Here is a 15,350-nt window from a genome sequence, read left to right on the forward strand (position 1 = left end):
CGATGGTTCGGTAATTTTATACACCCGACAGTGCCAGCGCTCTTTCGGATTGGAATTATTACATTCTTCTTGACGTCTAAGGGTATTTCGTTTTAGTTTTGTCATGCCTAACTCTCCCAAAGATATCAACAGTTCTGATTGAATGTCGTCTAACCCAGGAGCTTTGTTTCGACCTAATTCTTTCAGCGATCCATCAAATTTTCTCAGCTCATCCACATCTACGTCCAATTGCCTTCCTAAAATATTACCTTCGAGTTCATTTCCATTGTACAGCCCCTATATATATATTCTTTCCACCTTTCAGCTTCCATTTCTTTGCCTAGTACTGGTTTTCCATGTGAGCTCTAGATATTAATGCAGCTGCTTCTTTTTTCTCCAAAGGCCTCTTTCATTTTCGTATAGGCGGTGTCTATCTTTCCCCTAGTTCTATGGTCTTGCATTTTCCTCTTGCCATTCCTGCTTAGCTATTTTGCACTTTCTGTTAGGCTTATTTTTTATACGTCTGTGTTCCCTTATTAGCTCTTCATTTGCTGCATCTTTTATTTTTTCTACTACCAGTGATGTTGGTTTGATGGAGGCCAGTTGAGACCTGCAACCAACCCGTTTGCATGCTAGACACATTGGACCTACACTTAAGAGTTATAGTCTAGGGTGCAACTTCGTATGACAGCAGGAGAATTTTTGTGGTTATCCCACGCACCCTACTGCAAATTTGTACGTCAGTCTGGTGACGTGTTGTGCTGTCATTCATGAACAACATTACACGGAGTGTTTTCCAACAGGATAACGCTCGACCACATACACCGTTGTAACCCATCATGCTCTACTGTGTCTCAGCATGTTGATTTGGCCTATTCGATCATCACGTCTGTCCCCAGTCGAGCACATATGGGACATCATCGGACGGAAACACCAGCTTCATCCACAAACAGCATTAACCGTCACTGTAGTGACCGGCCAAGGGCAACAGGCATGGAACTCCAGCCCACAAACATCTGGCACCTGTACAACACGGTGCATGTACGTTTGCATGCTTGCATTCAACATTATAGCGGTTACACCGGTTGTTAATGAACCAGCACTTCACATTTACAATGACGTACCCCACGCTTACATTAATCTGTGATCTGGAAATGTTAATCACTTAAATAAATGTACTGTGGAAATTTCATTACTCTATATTAATAATTTTTTGGTGCTGCGATTTGTTTTTCGACAGACAGCATCCGCACTAAAGCGCACGGTCCGGGAGATGGGTATTGATTTATGGTCTCGCCGTGCCTAATCGATATGAAGCTGCCGGCTGGGTGTGGGTGTAAGGGAGGCGCGGCCAGGGACGCCGCCCACACCTGTCCAGCTGCGGCTGGGGCCCGGGACAATATTTTTGGATGACCTGCGACTGTGTAGCACATGTGCACGAGCTCAAAAGACCCAGAAAACACCTGCATTTTTCTGTCACGAAGACACCTGAGCTGCCACCTTGCGTATTTTCCCGTGAAGTCATCTGGAAGAATGGTAAATTAGGGGTGGGAAGGCGGAGGGGAGGGGGTGTGTGTGGCGTAGCTTTGTGTGTTACAGGTGTCCACATAATAATGAGTCCGATGTTACCGTGAATGGGGTGCATGGAAATGAAATGTCCCTCGCGGTTACAATGGATTGGCGGTCTCACTACGCTGAACTTAAGTTACGACAGGTTTCGTGCACTGCAACAGCAATAATAATAACAACGCAATGAAAAAAAAACTTTTTAGGATACGTAATATACGTATGAACCACTGAACTGTAAACATGATAAGTGCAGCAACAGCAACATAATTTGCAACAACAACAAAAAAAGAAAAAAAGAAACTGCAGACAGAACCTAAATACTATTTGGTTGGTATATGACAGTAATAGACGGTCGATATACTGTGCGTGTATATATATTTGTGTGTGTGTGTGTGTGTGTGTTTATCTCATTATTCTTTTTGTTGCGGGCGACATCACTCAATATCCTCTACTAACACCAGAGCACGAACCGTTGGTGGCGAATGTATCGCTCTTTAATACACCATATTTTGACAGCTGCTCTGTGTCAATGTCTCGTAATTTTGTCACGTCATAGCCACAATCAAGTCAAAACCGAAAGAAGCGGGTTCATCAATCAACACATATTTGTAATGAACCCTATGTACGGACAGAAGAGAACTGAACTTACGGTGCTCTTTATATAAAAATCGAATATTCCGGGATATGAAAACATTAGAAACATAAGAAGAACTTTACAGAAATGAAAATACTAAATAACAAATATTTACAACAGCCCAATTAAAATTAATTGATAACTAACGTTTGTCACTTGCCGCTGCAGTTTATCCACTTCCGCCGCCGGCTGCCGCTCGCTTGTGAGTGATGCGCGAACACAGCGGGTCACTTCTCGCGGAGTAATGTTGGAAGCGTCCGATTCGCGATGTGACGAAATTGGCCGAAGCTCTGTTTTGTCAGCTGATTTTAAGTGACCAATGAGTGAACGGCGGCAAACGACTGGCTTTGTAGCTTGAATTTAAACGCGTGTACTAACCTAACCACAATCTCGTGATGTGCAATGCATCCGAAAAAATGGTGATCAACAATGTGCGGCAGAACTAAAATCACGATCGATTTGTTTACGGCATTTAAGGCAAGCCTCTACCAGTAAACCCAAGACAGAAAAATTTCATAATCTGTTTGTTTGCACATCAATCTTCCGCAGCAAAATTTCAGTTTTAGCAGTAAAAAAAAAAACTTCAATTTCTCGCTGAGATTGGTTACCTGAAACCATCCTCACACTCGGTACATGGGAAGCCACATTAGCAGCCGATGATCAGTCCTGGTAGGCACTTGGCTGCAGATTATAGGCCACACAGGCAGATTCCAAACGAGAAAAGAATGCTAGGAAGAAAATTAAGAGCAAATAAAAAAGTGAATAAAATGAAGTAAATTGTGCGACAAAATATTAAATATAAAAACATTACATTTAAACCAATTAATGGAATAAAAATGAAAATCAATGCCTTTTGATTAAATTTATAGAAACAAGAAATTTCGTTGCATTTGTCGAGATTCGAACCTTCGACCTCCTACCTTTTTTTAACAATCATAAAACTTTGTTCAGTTTAGTGTACACGTACAAATAGCCCAAATTATCAAGAATTGTTACACAGTTTTTCGTTCCAGTTTTTCCTTTTAAGACTTTCTTCTTTTATTACGTTTTCATTGAATATATTTTCGGTGTTTTGAGTTCGTTTTGTTTTTGGACTTAGGGTACTTTTCCTTGTTTCTTTTTCGGGGGGGGGGGGAGGGTGGGTTTCAGTCTTTTTGTTAAGTTTTCGAGTTAGGTTTGTTGACTTATTTCCTCATTGTGTATGAGTTTTTGTTTGACGATTAATGAAAGCAAATAAATAATTTTTATGTCACTAGCGTACACATTTTTATAGGATACAAATATATGAGAGTAGGTTGACTGTCTGCACTGTTGCTAGTTTGCAGTGGAATCTTCAGTTTATTTTTATTTTATGAGGACTTCACTTCATAGCTACTAGCAGACATTTTGCATCGGGGCAATGAGATGGTTATGACATGGCTTATAATTTAAACATTGTTAAGAATTTGATAGGGAGACTTGATGCATAATGAGACGTAAATAAAGGGAAGATGGGAAAAACAGATTGAGAGATAGTTTAAATAATCACTCCGTTGTTTAGAGTGATTAGTCATGAGATTTCAGAGTACACTTTAACTTTTTGTATGGGTGGATTTTAGCATACTAATATTCTTAACACAGATTTTTTTTTTAATTTGTGGTAAGGTCTCATGGGACCAAACTTCTGAGGTCATCGGTCCCTAAGCTTACCCACAATTTAATCTAACTTAAACTAACTTACGCTAAGGACGACACACACACCCATGCCCGAGGAGGACTCGAACCTCCGACGGGGACAGCCACGCAGACCGTGACAAGACGCTCTGGACCATGCGGCTAAACACAGATTTAATTTAATTACATGGAAGTTAATAAAGTTTTAAATTTTTCGGTGATAATATGACACTTTTTTGGCAATGAGGGAATATTAATTTTTTCTTTTGCTTTCTCCTTTCTCTGCTATTCATTATTTGTCATGTTTATACGCTGACCACTAAGCTATGCCGTTGTGCTGAAAAAAGGCTGCTGTATTTTGACTCTGGTGTCCAAGTACCAAACATTAATTGACAGCCTTCAAAAATTCGGCTTCGCGCAATATCGCCCAAAGCTTATCTAATGTAATCCCATCTCTGCGATTATAGTAACTGTATAAATGACGCTGAATCGCGTCTTATACGGTTAGTGCTATGTGAGAAACGTACGTCTGTGTGTGTGTGTGTGTGTGTGTGTGTGTGTGTGTGTGTGTGCGTGCGTGTTGAAATACGAAATAAAAGGTCCAGACCCAGGGTTTGGGATCCAAACACATCGAGGAGAAAGCCAGACAAGGAGCTGGAAGTGAATTAATTGTGTACTCTGGAAGCATAAGCATAGCATGTCCGCTGCTCGTTGCCACCGGAGTTACATGCAACGTAGTGAAGTCGCTCCCGGTAGCTTGGTCTCACGAGAAGCAAATTGAAATGTACCGGTCCGTCATGCCGGAAAAGAGGCAAAGCGGGCAACGCCATCAGAACAGGCAATCCAGCGATTATATCCAGACAGCGGAAATAATACGTCTGCAACACTTCTTCCACTTAAATGGAAGGGGTGATGTTTGATGAGGGGCCGCCTACAGTATATTCCGCCAGATCCACCCCACCGCCAGAAACAGAAGAAGGGCCAGCTCCATGTCTCACGCTGTATAGGAGGAAAGTCGTGGACTGAGATCCAAGCAAACCTCACAAGGAGACTTCGCTGCTACGACAGAGGGTGACAGCAGTCTGCTGTCATTATCCACCACGACCACCACACCCTGTCACACTGCCACAGAGGTGTTCTGCGACTTATGGAAGAACTTCTCACCCCTGAACCGAGGTGGAAGAAACTGTCGCCGGCCGGAGTGGCCGGGCGGTTCTAGGCGCTACAGCCTGGAACCGCGCGACCGCTACGGGCGCAAGTTCGAATCCTGCCTCGGGCATGGATGTGTGTGATGTTAAAAAATGGTTGCAATGGCTCTAAGTACTATGGGACTTAACATCTGAGGTCAGCAGTCCTCTAGACTTAGAACTACTTAAACCTAACTAACCTAAGGACATCACACATATCCATGCCCGAGGCAGGATTCGAACCTGCGACCGTAGCAGCAGCGCGGTTCCAGAATGAAGCGCCTAGAACCGCTCGGCCACAGCGGCCGGCATGTGTGATGTCCTTAGGTTAGTTAGGTTTAAGTAGTCCTAAGTTCTAGGGGACTGATGACCTCAGAAGTTAAGCCCCATTGTGCTCAGAGCCATTTGAACCATTTTTGAAGAAACTGTCAAGGCCAAAACCGGCAGTTCTCCTGGCCTGTCACACCAGACGAAGTGGTCCACGTGCTAAAACGCAGAGGCTACCACAGCGTTGTGGACTCAAACAGGACACGATCTCTCGTGTTCCTGCTTGTGTGCCCCACCTGTCACACCAAAAACGAAGAATTCTTCACCATCAAGAGGCTCCTCCATATCGAGATGTCGATCGCACTGATTTCCTGCGACATGGAGCGAGCAGCGCAGTGCTTTCACTGCCAGAAAATGGGGCATGTAGCGAAGCACTGCCCCGACGACATAGGATGCGCCACGTGTGCACTGTCAGATGACACACGCACCTGCCAGAAACCCTGCTACGCCGCACCAAAGGGCGCGAACTGCGGATGATAACATGTGGCCAGCTTCCGGAGCTGCCGATTGATCCTGAACTGGCCTCCGCGAAAGAAGAAGAGGTCACGCAAAAGAAAGCAGAAACACTGCGAACTTGGGTCAGATGATCATCTGCGCGACCAGCAGACAAAGGCCCCTAGGCCCGCAACCAGCCCAACAGCTACAAGAACCTCACAGACAGGAGTTTCAACACTGACGTGCAGGGAAAACAATCACCGTATACACGCGGGGGTACCCCAGGGAAGCATCCTAGGGTCCCTATTGTTTAACCTCTACATAAACGATCTTCCAACCACACACAACACAACGATGGCAATCTACGCGGATGACACAGCCATCCTCGCGCAAGATTGGAAACCATCAAACATTACGTCGGCTTACAGACTGCACTGAGAGTGGCTGAGCCTTCGTTGGAGAAATGGCGTGTTAGAGTAAACGTCGACAAGTGCGAAGCCGTTCTGTTCACTAGAAGACCGAAGCAACTGCGTAAACACCAACACTGCAGACCAATCACTCTAGATGCACGTCCAATACGTTTCCGTGAGAAAGTCAAATACCTCGGTGTCTGGCTGAACCGGAAATTACTCTGCGGGGACCACATACAACACATGAGCAACCGAGCTAGCGCGAGGCTCAAACAGCTCTACCCTATGCTCAACAGGCGTAGCACACTGAACAGAAGGGTGTCGAGGTCCATGTCTATGACACTTATTCGACCTCTGATGACTTACGCAGCTCCTGTCTGGGGATACGCTGCGCCTACACGCCTGCGCCTACACGCCTGCGCCGTCTGCGGCTCATACTAAACAAAGTACTCAAAATCATAAGCAATGCTCCACGATACACAAGCATCGCGGACCTTCACCGGGAATACCGACTTCAGACTCTCCCGGAGGTAATCCACAAACTCACCACAAGACTATACAGAAACTACAGACATTCGCAGAACCAGTTTATTTTGAATCTGGGGAACTACGACCACAACCATAGATGGAAATATAAAAGACATACTTTTAAGGACCTAACATCTATGGCCAAGCACACGCAAACACAACGGTACAGGTGAGCCCCTGTTAATCAGACGCCATTACTGGATATCCAGCTGGAATACACTGCCGAATAACTGGCACCACGCAGGTAAGCCGTACCGTACACTGCATGCAGACAAGCTCCACACATCCCCCACACAGTGAGATGATCTATGGCCGATCTCCCACTACTATATAACGATCCTGATTGTTCCAGTAATGTAGCGGCTGCAGCAATTGGGATACATCGCCATCGCTTGCCACGGTAATGATGCATGATACCCATACTAACAAATCCAACCTTGCATGAACTATCGCAGCTAGTAAGCCACTACTGCTCTTCCTACCCATCCCACTGTCGCAGAGGTTTTTTTCCCACGGCACGAGCCTTGGCACTTTTTTCCCTCTGCTCTTCAAATCGCTACCCTCACTCGCGTTTCGTCCACTATCTATCACCTGATGGACCGTGTTAATGCGCAGTCTTACCCAGACGCACGGATAACATCACAGCCCAGCATCCTGTGATCCACTTACTAGATAACTAACATGTAGACGGAGGTGACAGTAGACCTTTTGGTTTGGTCATCACGTTGGTGTGGGCATGGAGGGGCCCCATCTCTAAAGCTACAAGTACAACCGAAGCAGATGCCGTCTCGCGCGGTACAAGGCCAGCCAAGACGTCCACAGCTGCGGGTTGTGCTGTTACAAGTCTACAGAATGAAGCTGCCAGCACGCCATCACGTGTCAAGGTGACCACACAGACGGAACGGCCGCGGCTAGTAGGAAAGATAGTCTTGAGGACTCAGCAGGACGCCCTAAGAGCTGCCAGCTCGCACGGGCCGGCTGAGCTAGTGCAAGCCGCTCCCAGGCAACAGCAGGACGCTCCCAGCAACGCCCGCGTCGCGGCGCCACAGGTGGCCACCCGCGCCGCCTCTCCCAAGGGGCAGGCACAGCCACAGTCTAGGCGACGATGGACGAGACCAACTCTGACGCTACGGTCGCGGGTTCGAATCCTGCCTCGGGCATGGATGTGTGTGATGTCCTTAGGTTAGTTAGGTTTAATTAGTTCTAAGTTCTACGCGACTGATGACCTCAGAAGTTAAGTCGCATAGTGCTCAGAACCATTTGAACCATTTTTTGAACCAACTCTGAAACGAAAGTGGTGCCCGTACAGCATCAAGTTGCTCAAAGAGGAGGGTTACATAGTCCACTTTATGGGTAACGTTTATCCACAGAAACTATCCAGCATGTCCTCCCAGCCAACAAAGGAAGAATGGTGTCAGTATGTGTCCTAGATGATTCGTTCGCAGGGGTACGGGGCCAGACGACGAGACCAGCATGGACAGCCCTAACAACCTGTCATTGCAACACCCATACTAACCCGTCCAGAAATTGGCACGATACCATATCATCATCGTTCACCCATCAACTCATCATCCCACTAACCAAGTCTAGCACGATCCAAAAAACATTGACTAGCTCTGCCTAGTAAAAGAAGAGATTCATTTTTGCAGATCAGCAGAGGCCAGTCCAGTAAGGCAGGCCACGTGTCACCACTCCTTGGGGAACTGCAGAAATAGTTTACAAGTGGTTAGCCCTTTCTGACGAAGAGAAATTTGTTAACATCGAGTATTGATTTAAGTGTCAGGAAGTCGTTTCTGAAAGTATTTGTATGGAGTGTAGCCATGTATGGAAGTGAAACGTGGACGATAAATAGTTTAGACAACAAGAGAATAGAAGCTTTCGAAATGTGATACTACAGAAGAATGCTGAAGATTAGATGGGTAGATCGCATAACTAATGAGGAGGTATTGAATAGAATTGGGGAGATGAGGAGTCTGTGGCACAACTTGACTAGAAGAAGGGATCGGTTGGTAGGACATGTTCTAAGGCATTAAGGGATCACCAATTTAGTATTGGAGGGCAGCGTGGAGGGTAAAAATCCTAGAGGGAGACCAAGAGATGAATACACTAAACAGATTCAGAAGGATGTAGGTTGCAGTAGGTACTGGGAGATGAAGAAGCTTGCACAGGATAGAGTAGCATGGAAAGCTGCATTAAACCAGTCTCAGGACTGAAGACCACAACAACAACAACAGCCTGCACTTCATCAGGTCTGGGAAAAGACCTGTCGGTATCAGCGTCACCTTCTGGAAGCATAAGCTCTGGCCTTTTAGCACTTTCCTGTCATATACAAGAACTTGTGAGGTTCGCTAGCACTCGGGATATGTTATTTGGCGACCTATATTTCATCAAATGCTAGTCGTCATAAAAATCTCTTCTCTTTTTCTGTACGTCACAACAAGTTTATGGATGTAGACTATGTTAGATTTACCGTAATCACACAGATTCATTATTCTACCATCTACTTGTTCAGAGTAAAAGATATCAACTATAGAAAATCAAACTCTGAAGAGCCAATTGGTGAATCTGTGACACCGTTTCTCTCAGATTGTAGACTCCACCACAAAAAATGTCCGTTCCTCCGAACCGGCCATCCCTAACCTAGGCCGTTTTCACCCTCCGCTGTCCAACCCTGTTCTCCCTCATATTCAGTCATAGTGGACTCACCATGAAGAAAGAATTTCTATGTTAAAACTACTGCTACAGATCAACCTGAGCACTGATGGCAGCTCACGGGACAACGATTCTGAAAGTAAGCTCTGGGATTCACGTAAAAAAATGAGACTACCTATACAAGAATAAGAAAGGAAAATAATGAAAGTTGCTATTAATTTTGCTTATGAAATACTACTGAGAGAATTTATCTTTTATGGCTTTATCAGAAACCCACAACGGAGACGTAATTAATCAATCAAACGTCTTTTCTATGCAATGAAGACCTTCAAAGTTCGGAGGAGTCATAAAGTTCACTTGCAACATTCACAGAGGGGGTGACGCTCATTCCTGCACGTGGTGCCCCTGCATAGGTACTTGGAATCGATTTCCAATACTGAACTGAATACCAGCATTCCAGAAACAATCACACATTCAGTATAAGATGAACAAGATGGTATCCAGCAATCGGGAAAGGCTCATACAAGAGCCTAGCATTACAGTCATCTCTCTAAACATTGTAGGTTTATCAAAATGTAAAGAAGAGCTATTACACAACCTTTGTTATACACACATTGCTAAATAAAGTGCTTAACATAACTGGGGATAACAAACTCACCCAAATGATAGAGTGCTTTCTTCAAAACATAAGGTTTTTTGTTGAATTTCAAGGGCAGCGGAGCAGATGGAGGAAGGTAAAGAACGGCCTTCACAAGGGAGTGTGCTAGCTCCTATACTTAACATCCGCACAAATGATCAGTCCTGCCCGCAAGGGACAAAGAGATTTATTTATGCTGATGATGTCGCTCCAGCAGTTCAAGTAACATCTTTTGAACTTGTTGAAAAGAAGCTCTCCCTACTCTGGCCGAGCAGGACACGAACTGCACAGGAGAAATAAAGGTGGCGAGTGGAAAAATGGATTCGGTTCTCCGTGTCACTACCGACTGAACCGGCAGAGAATAAAAAATCGGAGGAATTCTAAAACTACCGAGTCGGCACGACAAACGGCGTGTAGAGATGAAGACATGCGAGTAACGAAACGTTTCCGACACTCCGAGTCTGTTGTGGCTAACGAATCAGAGGAATACGAAAACCGCCGAGTCGCGCACGAATTCACGAATTGCATACGGGCAAGAAAACATGTGATTAATGAAACATTTCTAGGCGTACATAGCGCTTCGTGAAATATTTGGTACTCAGTAACGAGTACATATGACATGCAGCAGCTCTACCGTGATGTGAGGTCGTCGACAGCCCCTTTGCTTGGCGTTTGTTACGGTCTCTTCCGAAGTCCAGCGGGAGTGTATAACACAAGGGGCAACACATCTTTCCGTACGTGATCACGGCAGCGGAGAGGGCGGCGTCGTTCAGAGAACCTTGATCACTACCCTTCAGGGGATATAATCCATACCGCATAGGTTCTTGAGGTTGTCGATTAAGTTAGGCACGAGAAAGAAAAGCTTGTTAGAGTTGACAGAGGTATACCAATCCTCATCGACGTCAGCCATTTGAGATCCAATGCTGGACAAACGTCCCTTTCAGATTTCTCCATGCATTGAGCTCTTCTGTCTTTCGCAACCATGTTGCTCCTGCACGCTTTATAAGGACGTGAACTCGTCTTCCAATAGGTGTGTCTATAATGAGAGCTAAGGGTGACACATATAACACTGTCACACGTTACCATAAATGTCTTTCAGAGAATCTCAGGAGATTCTGCTTATACGTAAGGCCACTAACCAGCTCAAAACCTTCATTTCAATTACTCGTCGAACAATATACTGCTCAAGTAAAAGTCAACAAAAAGAAGTACGAAATCTTAAATCTCGTATTTAAACGAAGATAGTACCGACCGCTGCAAAAACACTTAAATGGATGACATAGAAATAATTATTAATAGAACAGAAAAGCGACTGAACAATTTGCAAACGAATGAGGACCAGATCCTGATGGAATTCCAATTTGGTTCCACAGAGAAGGTTCTGCGGCACTGGCCCCTTTCTTAGCTCACACTTACTGTGGCTCTCCCACGGTAAAGAGTTCCAAGTGGTTCTCGTAGCCTAGATAAGAAGGGCGACGGAACGGGTGTGCAAAGTTACAGATAAATATCTGAATTTGAATCTGGTTCTGGATCCTTCAGCATATTCTAACGGTGAATACAATGAGTTTCCTAGAGAGAGAAACACTTCTATCCAGAAATCAGCTCGTTTGAAACACAGCTCGCCCTTTTCACACATTACAATTTGTGAACCATGGATGAAGGCCAAAACAAGATACCACACCGTCTGACAAAAAAGTGAAGCACCCAGAATGGGAGGAGGAGACTGACCTCTATTATGTCTCATAAATGTTCTGCTGGAGTCACGCCGGCCGATCTGGGTGGCCAAATCATTCACTCTAATTGTCCAGAATGTTCTTCAAACCAATCGAGAACAATTGTGGCCCAGTGACATAACGCACTGACACCCATAAAAATTCTATCGTTGTTTGGGGATATGAAGTCATTGAATGGCTGTAAATGGTCTCCAAGTAGCCGACATGCCACTTCCGGTCAGTGATTGGTTCAAATGGACCAGTCCATGTAAACACAGCCCACACCATTATGGGACCACTACCAGCTTGCACAGTGGCTTGTTGACAACTTGGGTCCATGTCTTTGTCGGGTCTGCACCACACTCGAGCCGTACCATTAACTCTTACCAACTGAAATCAAGACTTATGTGATCAGGCGACTGATTTCCATTCTAGAGTCAAACCGATATGGTCACGAGCCCAGGAGCGGCGCTGCAGGAGATATTGCGCTGTTGGGCACTCGAGTCGATTGTCCACTGCCATAGCCAATTAACGCCAAATTTCGCCGCACAGTCCTAACGAATACGTTCGAAGTACGTTACGCATTAGTTTCTGAGGTTGTTTCACGCAGTGTTGGATGCCTGTTGGCACTGACAACTCTACGCAAATGCGGCTGCTCTCGATCGTTAAGTGAAGGCCGTCGGCCACTGTGTTGTCCGTGTCTGCGATACGGTATTGTTGGAACATTCTTGACACTGTGGAACTCGGAATATTGAATTCCCTAACTATTTCCGATCTGGAATGTCCCACGCGGCTGGCTCCAATTCCCATTCCACGTTCAAAGTCTGTTAGTTCCCGTCTTGTGGCCATAATACAGTCGGAAACCTTTCCACGTGAATCATCTGAGTGTAAATGACAGCTCTGCCAATGCAATGCCCTTTTACATCTTGTGCACACGATACTACCGCCATCTGTATATTAGCATGTTGCTACCCCATGACTTTCGTCATCTCCGTCTAATTTTGTCTCGTTTCCTTTTGACTGCCCCTTATACCCTACTGGCCATTAAAATTGCTGCACCTCGAAGATTACGTGCTACAGACGCGAAATTTAACCGACAGGAAGCTGATGCTGTGATATGCAAATGATTAGCTTTTCAGAGCATTCACACAAGGTTGGCGCCGGTGGTGACACCTAGAACGTGCTGACATGAGGAAAGTTTCCAACCGATTTCTCATGCACAAACAGCAGTTGACCGGCGTTGCCTGGAGAAACGTTGTTGTGATGCCTCGTGTAAGGAGGGGAAATGCGTACCCTCACGTTCCCGACTTTGATAAAGGTCGGAATGTAGCCTATCGCGATTGCGGTTTATCGTATCACGACATTGCTGCTCGCGTTGGTCGAGATCCAATGACTATTAGCAGGATATGTAATCGGTGGGTTCAGAAGGGTAATACGGAACGCCGTGCTGGATCCCAACGGCCTCGTATCACTAGCAGTCCAGATGACATGCATCTTATCGGCATGGCTGTAACGGATCGTGCAGCCACGTCTCGATTCCTGAGTTAACAGATGGGGACGTTTGCAAGACAACAACCATCTGCACGGTCAGTTCGACGACGTTTGCAGTAGCACGGACTATCAGCTCGGAGACCATGGCTGCGGTTTCCCTTGACGCTGCATCACAGACAGGAGCGCCCGCGGTGGTGTACTCAACGACGAACCTGGGTGCACTAATGGCAAAACGTCATTTTTTCGGATGAATCCAGGTTCTGTTTACAGCATCACGATGGTCACATCCGTGTTTGGCGACATCGCGGTGAACGCACATTGGAACGTGTACTCGTCATCGCCATACTGGCGTATCACCCGGCATGGTGGTATGGGGTGCCATTGGTTACTCGTCTCGGTCACCTCTTGTTCGCATTGACGGCACTTTGAACAGTGGACGTTACATTTCAGATGTGTTACGACCCATGGATCCACCCTTCATTCGATCCCTGCGAAACCCTACATTTCAGCATGTTGCAGGTCCTGTACGGGCCTTTCTGGATACAGAAAATGTTCAACTTCTGCCCTGACCAGCACACTCTCCAGATCTCTCACCAACTGAAAACGTCTGCTCAATGGCAGCCGAGCAACTGGCTCGTCACAATACGCCAGTCACTACTCTTGATGAACTGTGGTATCGTGTTGAAGCTGCATGGGCAGCTGTACCTGTACACGATATCCAAGCTCTGTTTGACTCAATGCGCAGGCGTATGAAGCCCGTTATTACGGCCAGATCTAGTGGTTCTGGGTACTGAGTTCTCAGGATCTATGCACCCAAATTGCGTGAAAATGCAATCACATGTCAGTTCTCGTATAATATATTTGTCCAATGAATACCCATTTATCATCTGCATTCCTCCTTGGTGTAGCAATTTTAATGGCCAGTAGTGTATTAGAATATTCCTCGAATGTGTTGGTCCGTATCAGGCAGGAGTAATAGGGATCAGACATTACAGAGAAGGTGGCCCCAGCGAGTCATTCTCGTTTGACTTACGGGATTTGTTGAAGGAGCTGGATTGGGAACCCCTCGAAAACAGACACCGATTAGCACGTGAAAAGTAGTAATTGAGTTTGTAGCGCCTGTATTGGTTGATAAACGTCCTCCAGCCTACTACGATTTTGAGAGATTAAATTAATAGCAGCTTGGGGTCATCACAACTATTGGTATGCGGCGCTCGGTATACGCTACAATGGGGAGCAGGCCTACCCTCTGTTGTGCGCTTCGCTGCGGTCCACATACGGACGCGCACTAATTGTGGGTACGGAAAACAAAATGATAAAGGCAGTGTCTGTCAAGCTACCGTATCGAGCGATGTTTACGATTATGAAAATGTTGGTTCTGCTACTACTGCTCCACTAATAACCAAACGAGAGCAGGCGGACTCAATGATGACAAGTGACTTAAACAGAAACACAAAATACTTTTTTTTTTTGAGAACGTTAAACTTCGCAGAGAAATAAAGCTGTATATGCGAATGACACTTATATAGAACAAGACCAGACTAATATACGTACGACAAACTTTAAGATTGCCGTTACATTTGGTATTTTGAGACGTTAATTGTTTATGTGCAAAGGTTTTCCGTAGTTTCAAAAGTGTGGACCTTTTTTTCTTGTTTGCTTCTGTTTTTAGAATCTGTTTCTTAGTGCGAAATGGCTATCAAAAGCATTACCATCAAAACACACCATATAACACTAGCAAGAACAGTAACAATTAACAGTTTGCGCATCGAAGGAGAAGTTCCAGTTAGGCTCCAACAACAAATATCAGGATTACTCTGCCCATTTTTGTAACATAAAAATTCATGTACAATTCCTTGATTTAAATGTAGATTATTTGTGGTATTAAAAGAATTATATTTGTTTTTAATCGTAACTGACTATCCTTGCTCCACAGATAATATCCGGCTAGTAGTACGAAATAATTTATTTAATTTTTTTAAATATTTGTGAAATGTTTTTGAGTTTTCCCAGTCCCTCACGAACCACCTAAACTGCATACTGTACTTAATATAAATAATTACAAGCTATAAAAATTCAATAACTACGATATCGATTATCATCACGATGTTCAAATGTTCCTTGGCAATGATCTTT

The 15,350-nt window shown here is 45.0% G+C and overlaps 1 protein-coding gene across 1 annotated transcript in view; it reads right to left on the reverse strand.

The window, feature by feature from the left end:
• The window catches only part of LOC126299367 (uncharacterized), an 87,683-nt gene extending 85,261 nt beyond the window's left edge, over positions 1-2,422 (reverse strand). Inside the window, exon 1 of the mRNA XM_049991230.1 lies at positions 2,330-2,422. The gene's annotated coding sequence lies outside the window, so the exon portion shown is untranslated. The remainder of the gene's footprint in view (positions 1-2,329) is intronic.
• Positions 2,423-15,350: the final 12,928 nt, after the last annotated feature.

This window comes from Schistocerca gregaria, chromosome X, assembly GCF_023897955.1.
Source record: "Schistocerca gregaria isolate iqSchGreg1 chromosome X, iqSchGreg1.2, whole genome shotgun sequence".
NCBI classification, from domain to species: Eukaryota; Metazoa; Arthropoda; class Insecta; order Orthoptera; family Acrididae; genus Schistocerca; species Schistocerca gregaria.